This window comes from Vigna unguiculata, chromosome 4 (genome assembly GCF_004118075.2).
Source record: "Vigna unguiculata cultivar IT97K-499-35 chromosome 4, ASM411807v1, whole genome shotgun sequence".
NCBI classification, from domain to species: domain Eukaryota; kingdom Viridiplantae; phylum Streptophyta; class Magnoliopsida; order Fabales; family Fabaceae; genus Vigna; species Vigna unguiculata.
Window position 1 is genome coordinate 10,028,787 of NC_040282.1, and position 14,769 is coordinate 10,043,555.

The window sequence follows — 14,769 nt, forward strand, 5'->3', positions numbered from 1 at the left end:
ACTGCAGTGGTGGTCCAAAAAAATGTCCCCTATGGCCTCGGTTCTTACGTTACCCGAGGCAGAAAAAACGTTTTATGGTTCTGGTTAACACCCGAGGCCAAAAGTCATACCTTTTGGCCTCACCCCAATATGCCTCGGTTCTAAAACCGAAGAATAACAAAAACAACCGGGGCCAAAAGTCCATTCTGCACTGGTGCTATTTAAGACATAGCAAGCAGTGTTGACTGCATCAGCCCAAAAGTACTTAGGTGGTGAGTTTTCATTCAACATAGTTCTAGCTAATTCCTCAAGTGATCTATTTTTCCTCTCAACAACACCATTTTGTTGTGGGGTTCTTGGTGCAGAAAAATTATGGTTGATACCATGCTTTTCACAAAAGTGTTCAAACTTTTCATTTTGAAATTCCTCACCATGATCACTTCGAATAGACACTATTTTGGAACTCTTTTCATTTTCAAGCATCTCGGCAAGTCTTTTGAAAGCATGAAAAGTGTTATTTTTGGCAACTAAGAACAAAGTCCATGTGTACCTAGAGAAATCATCAACAATGACTAATGCATAAAGATTGCCACCAAGACTCATGGTTCGAGATGGACCAAATAGATCCATGTGAAACATCTCTAAAGGTCTTTCAGTTGAAACAACATTTTTGGATTTAAAAGAGACCTTAGTTTGTTTTCCTTTTTGACATGCTTCACACACTCTATCCTAATCAAACTTGAGTTTTGGTAGTCCTTCAAGCTGTTTTCTATTCAGCCGATTGAAATGTTGCATGTGTATGTGACAAAGTCTTCTATGCCATAACCAAGTATCATCCTCTTTTGTAAGCAAACAATGGATGCTAAATGATGCATGATGCAAGTCAAATAAATATATATTATTGACTCTCTTGCCTATCAAAACAATACTACCATGTGCATTATATATCAAACAACTATTTGGTTCAAACATGACTTTAAAGCCTTTATCACATAGTTGACTTATACTTATCAAATTGTGTTTGAGTCTTTCAACCAGCAGCACATTCTTGATGTTGAAAGAGGATCCATTGCCTATGACTCCATTTCCAAGGATTCTTCCTTTGTTGTTGTCTCCATAGGTTACAAACCCTTCCTCCTTCAACTCCAACTTTGCAAATTTGGTTTTATCTCTTGTCATATGTCTTGAACAACCATTATCAAGGTACCACAAATCTTTCTTATCACCTTTCATGACCTGCAAAACAGATTTGGATTATTTGGTACCCTTTGATAGGTTGGGTCCATCATGGTTATGCCTTTCTAGATCTTTTTGGGATCCATTTCATAATCCCTTTAGGAACATCATATTTTCTAGCATGACAATTCTTAATAACATGACCTTTTTGCATACAATAGTTGCATGAAATGAATGGCATGTCACTTGTCATGCTTTTAGAAAAGAAACTAGAGAACTTCAAGGTTTTCTTTTGAAAAGAAGGATTGAAACCAAGTCCAGCTTTGCCAAATACACAATTTTGTGAACCAAGAACAGCCTCTAAGTTTGCTTCTCCTCTTGTGAACCTTGCACAGGTCTTTATAAGGTATTTCACTTGATTTTTCAAAACTGTGCAATTTTCACAAGATTTTTCAGCTGACTGATTTCTAAAACAGTCGGTTGAATTACTGTAAATCATTTCCAAATGTTCAAAATCAGTTTTTAAATCAACTATTTCTTTTTCCAATTGACTAACTTTGTTTTCTATCCAATTGTTTAAACCTTTCAACCGATTGTTTAATGCAGAAATCTTGTTTGCTTCATTATGCAAGTCTTCAAAATCATGCAACAATTGATTATAGTCATTGAAGTCTAGAGAACTTACTTGGCTTGAGGAAGATGACTCATAACCAGCCATGAGACACAAGTTGGCTTCTTCACTCTCATCTTGTGAGGAGTTACTTGTTGTTGAATCATCATTGTCCTCCCATGCAATGTATGCACGTTTCTCCTTTGACTTCTTCTCCTTTTTCCTATCAACACTCTTCTCCTTTTCTTTGTTAGCATTTGGACATTCAATTTTGATATGTCCTTGTTTTCCACAGTTATAACATGTAAAATTAGAAGAGTTTGATTCGTTGTGTTTGGAAGTATACCTTTTGGGATTACCTTTGATACCTTTCCTTTTGAGATACTTACCAAACCTCTTGACAAGGAGATTCAAATTCTCACTTTCACTTGATTCAGCCACCTCATCCTCGAGTTCCTCATTTTTTTGGTGCTGGTCTTCAAGGCTATGTTCTTGACCTTTTTCTCACTTGACTCAAGCTCATTAAGCCTTTGCATCTCAATCTCATGCTCCCTAAGCTTACCAAACAATGCAGTTGTAGTCAAAGTGGATAGATCTCTTGTTTCTGATATAGCCATGACCTTTGGTTGCCAAGATCTATCAAGACACTTTAGCACCATGATGTTTAAATCTTCCTTGTCAAATTCCTTACCCAAGCCTATGAGATGGTTGACTATGTGAGTGAATCTCTTTTGCACATCCGCTATGGATTCTCCTTGTTTCATCTTGAATAGCTCATATTCTTGAATCAAGGCATGCTTTCTTGCTCTCTTAACATCATTGGTTCCTTCATGAGTCACTTCAAGAACCTCTCACATTTCCTTGGCACTCTTGCATTGTGAAGCACGAAAAAACTCATCCATGTTGAGAGATGAAGTGAGGATATTCTTTGCATTGCAATCATATTGGGCTCTCCTTCTCTCTTCCTCATTCCATTGAGTCCATGGCTTATTAACCTGCACATCATCAACAATATGCTTAGGAGTATATGATCCATTTATGATTGCATCCTATATCCCTTAATTTATTAACTCAATAAAGATTTTCATCCTAATTTTCCAAAATTGGTAATTAATGCCACTAAACATAGGAGGTCTATGAATTGAGGCACCTTCACCAAAGGGTAACTTGTTTTCAGCCATTTCAAGTAGTTCAAAACAGATTTAGGACCTTACTTGATCAAATTTCAAGTACCTTGTTGTGATACCAATTGTTAGTTTTGAAATGGTTGAAAAGCCAAGAAGGGGGGGTTGAATTGGCTAGTTAAAAATTTAGGCTATCTTTGCAAGCTAAAAACCACCTTTAATTGAATGAAATAGATCACCAAGTTAGGATGTAAACAGTACTGAACTATACACTTTCAATCGATCAAAAATAGAGTTAACATATTGATTTTACTAAACAGATTCTGTTATGGTATAATCAATCAATTGAAACTAAAAAATAGTCGACTGAAATACTGGGAAAAATGCATAAATGCGAATTTGAATTTTAAACCAGAAACAATGCTCAAGAATGATCAAGACCAGTTCCAAATGATTATACAAACATGCTCAATGCTTCAGATGCTATGAAAACACGCAAAAAGATGAAAAAGATGATTAAAGCACAAGTTCTTGAAACTTTAAAATGAAAATGCAAGAGAGAAAGGTTGGAGAAGAGAGGACGCCACGAATTTTTATACTGGTTCACTCAAACCTGAGCTACATCCAGTTAGTCAAGGCAACCTTAGCTTGACTTTGCACTATTTCAAAAGTTTTACAAAGTATCCACCCTTACACTTCCAAAATATGCAAAAACACCACAAAAGACTCTTGAATCACACAAGAATCACACCAGCACAACAAGAACCCTCTTGCAGACCTGGAAAACCACCAGGCACGCACACAAAGCTTAAGAAAGATCAAACCTTAGTGGTAGCACAACCTTGCCTACCACAAACCATTTTCTCCAAGCTTCAAACCAAGCCAAAAGCTTCAAGAATTGATCCAAGATCAATCTTCAACAGCTGCAACACCTATGATCACGAAGGAGAGAGTTTCCACAAGTTTCTAAAACCAAATCGTTCTCTAAAATGATCAACAGACCTCTTTTTCGAAAATCACAGCTTTTATAGTCAAACTATTACGAAATTCAACAGGTTGATTTTCAAATCAATCGGTTGATTTCACTTGACTTAAGTGAAATCAGTCGATTAAAAACTAAAGCAACTGATTGAATTTGTTGCAGTTTAAGACTATTACAGCCAACCTTTTAACCTGTTAAAAAGTCATTCAACAGATTAAAAGAGACATTTTAACCTGTTGAAAAACCATTCAACAGATTAAAAACACAACAAAGACCAAACTACATCTAATTAATGCTTTAAGGTCTACAACATGAATTACAAACTACAAATACACTTTCTTAATGATGTAACTACATGGAGAGCACACGTTCCAACCTTGATCACCATGGATATCATCAAATCTCCTTTCCTTCATCAATGTAGGCTTCATTCCAATGGTATATAAATAGCTCAATTGTAATTAACTCCAATTGTATATAAATAGTGAAACATGTGAGCTACACAAAAACAAAGGTTGAAACCATTGCATTGTCATTGTACAAAATATCCATTTTTGTACATAAATACAATTTACATGCATCTCGGGTGTATGAGTTTTAGAATGATGAAATTTGATGTAATAGCTATATAAAAGCAACAAAGAGTTGAAAAATTAATTATGTGTCTTTCTCGATGTCAAATTTTGTACAAATAACACTATACAACAAAATAAATTGTCTTTATGTCTACAATTGTGTTTGTCTCGGTGTGAAATTTTGTAAAAATAACACTGCATATTATTTTTTCGGTCAGCACAACACTTAATCCTTGCACTCAATGGGGTATAGACGTTGTCTTTAAAAACTTTACCAAAATGGGGTCTCATTTCGTATATTAACAAAAGAGGTTAAAAAATTTATACAACTTATGAAAAAAAAAACACTTACAAAATCAACTTCCTTTACATGTACAATTATGTGTCTTTATTTGTGTAAGATTTTGTACACATTATTGTACACATTATATTGTACATTGAATATCAAAGTTTCTTAGACGTGTTTACTAAAGAGATAAAGACTAGACCAGACCATTATTTTCACTATTAAGTTGACAAAATACCAAAGTACTGGAAGTCATATGGTATGTATTAGGTAGTTCGCACCACAGTAAATGGTACTCCCAATACGCTATTAATTTCTATTAATTTTCATTAATTGCTTGACCATGTCCACTTTCACTAATAACAAATAACTCCCATCTACTGTTAACTTGATAACATAGTAACAAACTTCAATGGCTTTCTGTGTACAACTATCTATTTTTTTCTTTGTAAGATTTTGTACATATGGTCGTGCTCATTCAATTAGGTAGTTCCCACAACAGTAAATTATTAATCCCCAAGACGCTATTAATTTTCATTAATTGCTTGACCAACTCAACGTTCACTGATACCAGAAAATCCCACCCTTGAAAGGATACATCTATACATACCACAATATTTGTAAGTGTCTTTTTGTGTACAATTATGTATCTTTTTTCTTTATAAGATTTTGTACACGTGATTGTAATCATTCAAGTTAACTAGTTCCTTACAACAGTAAATGGTTACTAAAAAAAATGCTATTATGATTACTCCCCATACACTATTAATTTTCATTAATTGATTGACTAAGTCTAACCGTAACAAACTCAAATGTCTTTCTGTGTACTAGTATTTGTTTTTTTATTTGTAAGATTTTGTACACATGGTCGTGCTCATTCAACGAATTAGTTCCCACAATAGTAAATGGTTACTCTCAGTACCCTATTAATATTCATCAATTGCTTGACCAAATCGACGTAATATTTACTGCTAACACAATAACATAGTGAAAGTAACAAACTTAAATGGCTTTCTCCGTACAATTGTTTGTTGTTTTCTTTATAAGATTTTGTACATATGGTCGTGCTCATTCAATTAGGTAGTTCTCACAATAGTAAATGATTAATTCCAATACGCTATTAATTTGCATTAATTGTTTTACCAACTCTACATTCACTAATGTTGGCACAAGCAAGCTTGAAGCAAAGAATTGATAAAGCCATGTGAATGAAGATCATAGGTGTTTGATGAATATTGATGAAGATCCACTTGAAGATTAAGTTTTTAGAGTGTTATATGACATAGGTTGTTGTGTTGTATCATGTTGGTAGGCTATATGGCATAGGTTAAATGTCTTGTGTGCCTTAGTGTGTCTCTTTTAATCTGTTAAAATGGGTTTTAACAGGTTAAAAGGCTTGTAGTATATAGTTTCTGGTATGAATGCATTCGGTTAGTTTAATTATTTTTCAATCGACTGATTTCACTTAAGTCAAGTAAAATCAGCTAACTGTACGAAAAATTCAATCGACTGTTTTCACTTAAACCAGACTATATACGTTGTGTTTTCGATAGCAGAGTAACGTTTTTGAGTTTTTTAGCACGAAACTTTGTCATTCTTTTATGGAAAACTCTCTCTCTCTGTAATACACAACTATTGTTGACATGAGACACCAAGGTAGTCTTAAACTGCAACAAATTCAATTAGTTGATTTATTTTGTAATCGACTGATTTCACTTAAGTCAAGTGAAATCAACCGATTGATTTGGAAATCAACCTGTTGAATTTCGTAACAGTTTGACTATAAAAGCTGTGATTTTTGAGAGAAAGGTTTGTTGATCATTTTAGAGCGCAAATTTGTTCTAGAAACTTGTGGAAACTCTCTCCTACGTGATCATACAGTTTGCAGCAGTTGAAGATTGATCTTGGATCAATTCTTGGAGCTTTTGGCTAGGTTTGAAGCTTGGAGAAGGTGGTTTGTGGTAGGCTGGGTTGTGCTACCAATCAAGTTTGATCTTTCTCTAACTTTATGTGTGTGCCTGGTGGTTTTCCAGGTCTGCAAGAGGGTTCTTGTTGTGCTGGTGTGTCTCTTGGGTGATTCAAGAGTCTTTTGTGGTGTTTTTGCATATTTTGAAAGTGTAAGGGTGGATACTTTGTAAATCTTTTGAAATTGTGCAAAGTTAAGCTCAGGTTGTCTTGACTAACTGGATGTAGCTCAGGTTTGAGTGAACTAGTATAAAAATCTCGTGGCCTCCCTTGTTCTCTAACCTTTCTCTCTTGCATATTCATTTTAAAGTTTCAAGAACTTATGCTTTAATCATCTTTTTCATGTTCTTGCATGTTTTCATGACACCTACAATGTTGAGCATATTTATATAATCATTTAGAACTGGTCTTGAGCATTCTTTTGCAGTGTTCCTGGTTTAAAACTCAAATCTGAATTTCTGTATTTTTCCCAGTACTTCAGTCGACTGTTTTTCTCTTTCAATCGATTGATTATACCAGAACAGAATCTGTTTAGTAAAATCAATTTGTTAACTTTGTTTTTGATCGACTGGAAGTTTACTCTCCAGTACCTTTTGCATCCTAACTTGGTGATCTAATTTATTCAATTAAAGGTGGTTTTTAGCTTGCAAAGATAGCCTAAATTTTTAACTAGCCAATTCAACCCCCCTTATTGGCTTTTCAACCATTTCAAAACCAACAACTGCAACTCGTTGTTTGAAGATCTTGGTTGATCTTGGAGGCTTTTTGGCTTGTGAGTACCTTGAAGAACATATGTATGGTTGGCTAGTGACAGCCACCAGTAGGTTTGGATGTTCTTGTGCCTCTGGTTGGTTTGCCTGATGTGATTTCAGGTCTGTAAGTGTGATTCTTGCAGGGTGTGTGTCTAGATTTTTTGTGTAAGTCAAAAACCGTGTGAGTTTCTTTGTTCAAAAGTCTAATCTTGATGTTTGATTTGTAAAACTTTTGAATATAGTGGAAACCAGGCTCAGGTTGTTCTGGTAAACTGGATGTAGCTTTGTGATTGAGTGAACCAGTATAAAAACAACTGTGCAATTCTCTTTCCCTCATCTCACTCACTTTGAATCACTTTTAAAACTCCAGAAAATCAAGTAATTCACTCTTCGTTGTGTTTTAATGCGTTATTGTGTAATCTAAGGCTACATACTTGTTAAAAATATTGATTGGAACAAGTCTTGTATGTCAAAGATTGTTGTTTGTGTTAAATCTACGAATTCTGCATTATGCATAAATCTCCAGTATTTTAGCCAACTGATTTGTCTTTTTAATCGACTGTTTATAGCTCAAGAATAAATTAGTCTGTTGTTTTATATTTTAATCGATTCAAAGTGTATTGGTCTACTACTTTTACATCTTGTAAGACTCGGGAAAATTAAATAAATAAATAAATATTTAATAGATGCGACGATAGGAATCCTTAAGTTAATAAATGTGGAGAGAGAAGATAAGAAATAGTACTAGCTTAAGTGGTTAAAAGTATTTGGTAGTGTTAAGAAGACTTGGGTTCAAGTCATGTGTATGCTAATGATGTGTTAATTTAATTGTTTATTATTTTTAATAAAATATTGGACCGTGATGAGTGATAATATAATCCTAGATGTATTATAATTATCATGAAATGTGAGTTGGTTGAATTGGTTGTGCACTTGCTTTGAAATTGTATGGTTGTGGGTTCGAATCTTGGGGGATGTGAGATATGTTATTTTTGCCAAATATTTTTTTAGGCATGAGGGAGAATTGTAAGAAAATCCTAGCCGCCATAGAGACCTTAGCCGTCATAGAGAGAAGCTAGAAGGGCTGAGAAATCACCATGTTAATGATATTTGATTGTCATTAACCTTTTATTTTAATTTTCGTATTTTATTGTTAATAAATTATTTTAAGGGCTTAAAATTGAAATTTAGAAGGAGAGTTAATGGGAATTGGAGGAGTTTTTGGTACAACTACTAATGGAGAATGTGAAAGCATTGAAAATGGAGCCAAGGAGAGAGTGAAAAGGTTAGAAAGAGTGCCAAGTGGGAGAAGCTATAGGTAAATCAATTTTGGGCAAAAAGGAACGTTAGGAGCGCAATTGGAGCAGAAATTCCAAGTAAGGGGAGCTAACCTTATCTTTATAACTATTTGTGGTACAGTTTAGGTGCTTGTTTAATTTTGTTTCTGATGAAGTTTTCGAAACCAAATTGGCCATTATGGTGCAACCATAGTTTTGAACAAATTGCATTGTTTTTTTTAGAAGCCAACGTTTATTTGCTTTACTGGTGAAGTGTTTTGTAGAACATGTATAATTTTGTGGATTGAATGCATAGAGAGTGATTTTCTCTTGTCCTAGTTATTCTATGTGATTTGTGAGATGTGAATAATACTTTACAAACCAAGATGTTGAGCGATTAAAAGAAAGAAAAGATATTATCACAATTTGGTATTACTAGATGCAAAGTGTTTGTTCTTTATTTAAACAATGATAGGATGATTTATAAAGTGATGTATTTTGATAAAAAAAAAATATGTGGTGTGATTTTTTTAGAATACTAATAATTGATTTATACGTGAAAGTTTTGAATGTAGTTTCTGGTATAGATATCAGTATTATAATAATATATATGTGGCGGAAATATATATATATATATATATATATATATATATATATATATATATATATATATATGCGTGTAGATTATGAGTCTAAATTGTTGGGAACAATTCTATTTAGATGGTAAATGGATTTGGAGATTAGATAGGACTTGTTTTCTAAAGGTTTTGGTAATATATATATATATATATATATATATATATATATATATATATATATATATATATATATAGTGTATATAAATATTATTAATTGGAGATATTTAAACTAATGAATCGAGGTAGATAAAAGAAGAAAAAATGTATATGCATTTTTTTTATAGAAAACAATATGTTATTAAATTGATTTCGTGGGAGTTTTAATATTCCATCTATCATGTATAACAATTTGGGAAGGTGCAGATTTGTTTTATAAATGAAAGGTAGTCACAGATTTTTTGGTAACTGTAGAAATTTCATCTATTATAATATGAATGTTATGTTATGACTATGGTTGGTTTTTTATGCTAAAAGAATGATTGACAATTATTATTGGTATTTCTTCATATAATCACCAGTAGCAACTATAACTAGGGGTGCTAAAATGATTTTTATAATGTTTTTGTATTAAAAGGAAATTTTGTGGTTTAAGTGTTGTCAACACTAAAGAGTGGCATTTTACTTTTTGGTTTATTTAAAATTATATATAATGGTAAAATTTTCAAGTTTTCTAGTTATGAAATTTTTAGGTTGTAATTAATTTTTGAAGGGGCCTTGCTGCGGGATAACTCTATTAGGTGTAGCATATAAGTTATACAAAAATATGATGTTTATATATATTGTACTATAAATTTAGTAAGTACGATATTGGTTTATAATAAATTAATTATGTATATAAAAGGAAAGGTGTTATTATATAAGTATTAGTTATTGCATGTGGAAAGTATAAAATACTTTTATTTTATATGTTACGTATTATATAGCTTAAATTGTATGAGTAGCATTATAAATAGGGTGAAAATTATTATTATATTTGAAAAAAAAAATACATATGCTATAGAGGTAATTATGTGTGATGCAATTTGAAAAATTCATATATAATTAATTTATTATAGATAACGTAGATTATAATATTTTATTAAATGGTTAGGATATTATATCTCACAGGGATTTGATAATTTATACCATAGTGTTTGTAAGAATATTATATATTATATATTAATACATACTTTAGATGTATAAAAATAAATTAAAGTCTCTTATTTATTTAATGAAGGTGTAATAAAAGGTCAATATGTTTCGAAGATGTATATAATAATAATATACTTTTTATTAATTGGGATAGCAAAAGTGGGTTCTACGGTGATTTACTCAATAAACTTACGTTACTAGTGTGGCGTCTAGTGCTACGGATTGGATCGCAAGATGATGGATACTAACAGGGGGATTCTAAATCGTGTGGCGCCCGATGGTGTTTGTGAACCGCTAGGCGGTCTACGTTGTAACTTCGCCTAGCTGCATAATGGCTGCGTCAGGTGATAGTGCTATGGTAGTTTACATTGTTGATTGTTTTACATGGCTCTTTGTGAGGATTTTTGGTTGGGATATGCTTGGATGAATTACGAGCAAGGAAGTTCGTAATGAAGTTGGAAACGCTTGATGGATACGTATGGGGAGGTTTGTATTATATGCATTCTTGTGTGGGGATACGAGCGGGGAGGTTCATATGTTTTGTGCTCACACTCGAGGTTGTTATGAGCAGGGATGTTCATAGTAGGTGTTCATGCGTATTGGACTACAAGCGGGGAGGTTCGTAGAGTTCGACCACGAGCAAGTAGGTTCGTGGAAGCATATGGAATCCCTATGACCATGGTTGAGTATGTGTTAATCTCATATAGGTTAGGTTGATGATTTCAAGTGTTTTTCATGTTTGGAGATAACGACCTTGGGTCAGGATATGCTTGACATTATCATGAGCGAGTAGGTTCGTGATTGGTGATGGAACACGTGATTAATATGAGTGGGAAGGTTCATATTAAAGATACTCTCTTATGAGAATACGAGTGGGAAGGTTCGTATGTTCCGTGCTCACACTTGAGAGTTGTTGCGAGCGGGAAGGTTCGTAACTAGATGGATCACGCTTGTTGGACTACGAGCGAGGAGGTTCGTAGAAGCAACACTATAAGCGAGGAGGTTCGTAGAAGTTAGTCCACGAGCGGGCAAGTTCGTGGAAGCATGAAATATCCTAAGGCCATGGTCAAGTGTGATTATGAAATGAATGAATAGTCTAGTTTCATATGGGCTATGAGACAATGATTTCAGAATTTCTTGGGTAAGAGGGGTTTAAGAACGTGTATTCTGTTAAGTTAGAATGCTTTAGGTGAGGGGTTTATGCTATTGTTGTGCTTGTTTATTTCTTTGAGTTCACCTTTTTTGTTTGTGTTTGGCGATGATCGTGTGACTTCTCACACGGGAGCAAATGATAATCCAAGTGCTGATGGCGAGGCATAGAGACAGAGCGAGGGCTAAAGATTTGGGATTTTATGAAAGACATATGTTTTGGAACTTGTAAACTTAATTACTAGTTGGTTGTGGATTTAAAACGTGTATTAAATGGTTTATGACTTAATTTTAATTGACTGCGATTAAAGTTTTAAATTTTCCCGCATTTTGGGAATAATAATTATGTTGGAATTTTATTTTCAAATATAAATTCTTTTATTAAGTAATATCTGCCTAGGATGTTACACATCCTAATTTTCCAGTCTATTTGATTCAATTGAAAAGATTTTTACGCTTTTGAAAAAGTTTTAAATACCCAATTCAACCCCCCCCCCCCCCCCCCTTCTTGACTTAAATCACCATTTCAAAACTAACAACTAATACTACAAAACCACCATTGACGGCTAAAACAATACCATGTTATCACTGACAAACGTAAATATCTTTCTGTGTACAAATATATGTCTTTTTGGTTGTAAATTTTGGTACACAAGATCATGCTCATTCAATTAAGTAGTTCTTATAATAGTAAATGGTTACTCCCACATTTTTCACCATGCCAGCAGGTTCAAAAATACAGATAAAAAATCTCCTTATAGGTCACTTTTTTCACAAAACAAATGTACATACAAATCAATTCATCATAAGTATCATATTTTATTGACAACATGGAAGCTTTACAATGACATTAACTGTTACACAATCAAATGCATTCATACTTTACAAGTGGCATATTTTGGAGCTAAGATAATACTTCTACTTTTTATTTACATATTAATAAACTCTACTTCTCTCTTCATATCCTATCCATCAGGCAGACATTAAACTCACTCTTTATTTACATATTAATAAACTCTTTACTTCTCTTTTCATATCTTATCCATCAAGGGAGACATTAAACTCGATTTGAACTATCAGAAACTAATCAACATACCTTTGTTATTGCGTAAAATGGACTATATACCATTTTTAATTACTAAGAAAGAATAATATCCAATTCACATTCCACAAACCACACTAGTAGTAATTTAATAGTTTTATTCAATCAAATTGATCTATCTCTTATACATGAGGAAAATTATAAAATAAAAACAAGTAGGAAACTTACACAAACAAATCCTTTACTACAAAAGGAACTTGTTCTATGAGCAAAAGAGAAATGATAGTTAGGCACAAAGCAGAGGGTTGTCTACCACCGATGTGTATTTTTTTATCTGAAAACTGGACTTTGAAAATATGATGGAAGAAGGAAGATGTCTGAAATAGAAAATACATATATGTACAAGAAAGATGAATATGACTTGAAAGATTTCTACTTAGAATGTAAAGTTGGTCATTCATAGAATATATACGATCATGTATCAAAGGACTAGCAAACTTACAAGAATAGCAATTAATTTGGCATAAGGGCTCCACACACGAATCTGAATCTCTCTTGTACTGAACCAAAAAAAAAAAAAAACTTCATCTTTTATCCTAAATTTCATAAATAGTGTTAAGCCCAAACTCCTTATACCCACACTTTATCTTTTATCCTAAAATAAAAAATAAATAAACAAAATCCATTAGAATCAACTTTACCCATATTTTAGAAACTCACCTCCATCAAAATCCAGTTCAAATGTTTGCCAAAGGTTCAGTTCACACACCCTCTTCGAAATACTACTTATCTTTCAACCAAAATTCTTCATCTTTAGTTCTTACCTTTGCAAGATGAGATTTTGAGCAACTGCTCAATAACCTTGTGGTCGACGTGGTTGTCATCAACGAGCACGTGCAGCTTCTAAGCACCCATTTCCGGTAAGAGAACATCATTGGTGGAGAAAAGGAGAGAGATTCGGAGGATCGAAATATGAGAGATCTTGTTTGTTGCTTTTGGAAATGAAGAAGAGAGGAATCCCACTTACAATTGTCGCTTCTATTGTCACCAAACAAAAAATTTAAATGGTTTATGTGGGTAAGCATTGAGCAAAGACGAAAGAGAAAAAAATGGATGCAAAAGCATAAAAGGTTGGCGATAAACCTTTCTTCTTTCAAACGAAGGAACAAAGAACGTTGTAAACCCTCCTTTCAACCTAGCCCTTCTTCTTTTTTTCTCCCAGCCCTTTCATTTCCAAACCTATCTTTCTTTCAAACCATTTCTTTTCTTTCTTTCACACGCGCGTCTCTTTTGAGTTCGTCTAATGCCATGTCAAAATGGTTTAAAAAATGTAAAAAATCAAAATCCTAATTCCAAATCACGTGACACATAAGCAGGTTAAATTCAAGATGCTAAAGTATCACTATCCTTTTTAAAATCATCTAAAATTCAAACTAGTGTCTACTCTCTAACCTGCAACAATCACCACCAACCTTCAAGCTACACATTTTCCCTTAATATAACACACACCACAAATTAATATTCCGCGTGCCATAATTAAATAAACAAATAAAATAAATAGAACAACAACTCTAATCTATCAATCATATATTTCATAGTATCTCTTTATTCTAATTTTTTTAGACCAACCTTATAATTTCATATAAATTAAAGTTTTTTCCCTGAGTCTTACAATCATCAAGTCAAATCTATAACATATACTAATGAAGTTAGATAATTTGATCCAATAAGAAATGCAAATTCTATTTGAAATGAATGGAATTATAAAAGAAAATATTTTATGGAATTAAACATAATTTGTAATGTCCCATTTTAATAGGTAAATATATTCAAATAAAACATCGTACATCTTATAATATCCAAGGGTACAACATTTAAAGTATAAAAGATAATACAGTCACCCCAATATACCAGAAGAAAAACGAGGCACTACATGATGACAGGAACCAAATACAAGAGTATCAACAGACGACCAAAAGCTTGCTCATGAGCAAGGGATTACAGTATAATAATAACTCTTCAACGTGGGCTCGACAACGGCCCAACACTAAACCATGTCTAACTAAGCCGCAGCATCCCCGTC

At 33.2% G+C, this 14,769-nt stretch overlaps 1 long non-coding RNA gene across 1 annotated transcript; it reads right to left on the minus strand.

The window, feature by feature from the left end:
* Positions 1-12,867: 12,867 nt before the first annotated feature.
* LOC114182743 lies at positions 12,868-13,954 on the minus strand. Its single transcript, XR_003604182.1, has 3 exons — positions 13,830-13,954; positions 13,189-13,724; positions 12,868-13,063 (listed from the first exon to the last, which is right to left on the minus strand). It is a non-coding gene; the product is annotated as an uncharacterized LOC114182743 (long non-coding RNA).
* Positions 13,955-14,769: the final 815 nt, after the last annotated feature.